Source organism: Etheostoma spectabile, chromosome 23 (genome assembly GCF_008692095.1).
Source record: "Etheostoma spectabile isolate EspeVRDwgs_2016 chromosome 23, UIUC_Espe_1.0, whole genome shotgun sequence".
In the NCBI taxonomy this organism is placed as follows: domain Eukaryota; kingdom Metazoa; phylum Chordata; class Actinopteri; order Perciformes; family Percidae; genus Etheostoma; species Etheostoma spectabile.
This window is the reverse complement of record NC_045755.1, coordinates 9,400,341-9,401,866: the sequence shown is the minus strand read 5'-3', so window position 1 is coordinate 9,401,866 and position 1,526 is coordinate 9,400,341. Positions and strand designations below refer to the sequence as shown.

Below are 1,526 nucleotides of genomic sequence, written 5' to 3'. Positions count from 1 at the left end.
TTGTCGTCAAATACCACAAGCATGTCTTCTAAGCACCCAAACTACTTTTCATTAACTGCAACACACTGTCAAAGGTTCCCAGCCGTGTTATGAGACTGTGTCTTACCTCTGTCCCTCCGTCTGTCTGGCTGTCGCTGTGTGCTTCACTCAAGCTTGGCGGTGAATCTGAGCGAGAGCAAGAAGACACGTTTAGTTTTGTCTGAGCAGCAAATGATAAGGAGCTGAAAAAAGAGAAGAAGGGGGAGCTAAGACAAGTAGAAATATGTGAGGTGAGGGTGAACCAATGACCATAATGCAACGGAAATGAGGAAATTCTTCTCAACTGTTCACCATCACCAGGTTTAAAAAATATAATACATGGGGAGAAACAGGATGAGGAGCTGAAGAAAAAGACAGAGGAAAAGAAAAGGACTGAAACCAAATGTGCACCCTTAAGACACATGTACAGTGACATGTTCATCATTACGTCAAGTTTGCGAGTGGCTAGGCCACGTGGGGACAAAATAAAGATGTAACAAAGGACTTAAGACTTCTCTCGTTTCTATGCATATTAAGTTGCTAAGTCTGTAGTTTTCATTAGATTCAACTATTATTAATTTATTGCTTAATGTATTCAGACAAGGAGCTCCACAGTTGGCTCGAGATCTAGTCTGTGGTCTATTTTCTTTGCAAAAGCGCAAGTGAATGTGAAAGAGAACCCACTGATAATCCATTTTAAAACAATATGTTCGGACTCTGCACTTTTGCTTTTCAATTTAACACCAACTCCTCCGCCCTGTCTCGTCGGGTGATGCGTGGAATCTGACTCCTGCTACACTGACACTTTCACAGGGCTGCTGAACTAAATGAACAAAATTGGTTCTCCTTCTATACAGTAAAAGGCAAAATGACGGTGGGGGTGCTGGGCGAGAAATGTAATCAGAGTACACCCGACTACCACGGCGAGCCTAGCCTATGTGGACTTAATGAAGGGTAGATCTGGATAGCACTCGGCCCTAAATAAAGTCAGAAAAGGGTGAAGTCCGGACATTTGGATTCAGCCAAAGAGAAAGAAGAGCAGTCCTACCTTGGTTCTTCACAGCCACCAGGTTCTTGGTGATCATAGCAAACAGAACTCTGAAACATGCAAATACTTTAGTTACCTCACTGGCAAAGCCTGCATCACACCAGATATATATATATATATTTTACTATACTACTGTTTTATTACATAAATGTACAACATCACAAACGTTAAGTATCTATGTGCTGCTTGCCTTGTACTTTTAAAATCAACTGCTCTTGTATATTTTATATTTCTATTTTCTCTTTATCTGTACTTATTTCTGTCTTTGTGATGCAGAAACACCTGAATTTACTCTGGGGAGTATTAAAAGGGTTCATCTTATAAATGGGTTTGGGTTTTTTAATGTGTAAAGTATAAAATACAATGCTTCACATTACTGATAGAAACTTCCCCTTAGGAAACTGTCGGTTGTCATTTCAGAATAGAACAAAAACAGTGACGATGAATCTAAATAACCCGA

General features: G+C 40.1%; 1 protein-coding gene and 1 pseudogene across 15 annotated transcripts in view; both read right to left on the bottom strand.

The window, feature by feature from the left end:
• The window catches only part of nrcama (neuronal cell adhesion molecule a), a 1,100,153-nt gene that overhangs the window by 73,931 nt on the left and 1,024,696 nt on the right, over window positions 1-1,526 (bottom strand). The gene's annotated exons all lie outside the window — the stretch shown is intronic.
• The window catches only part of LOC116673022 (E3 ubiquitin-protein ligase Mdm2-like), a 26,356-nt pseudogene that overhangs the window by 17,649 nt on the left and 7,181 nt on the right, over window positions 1-1,526 (bottom strand).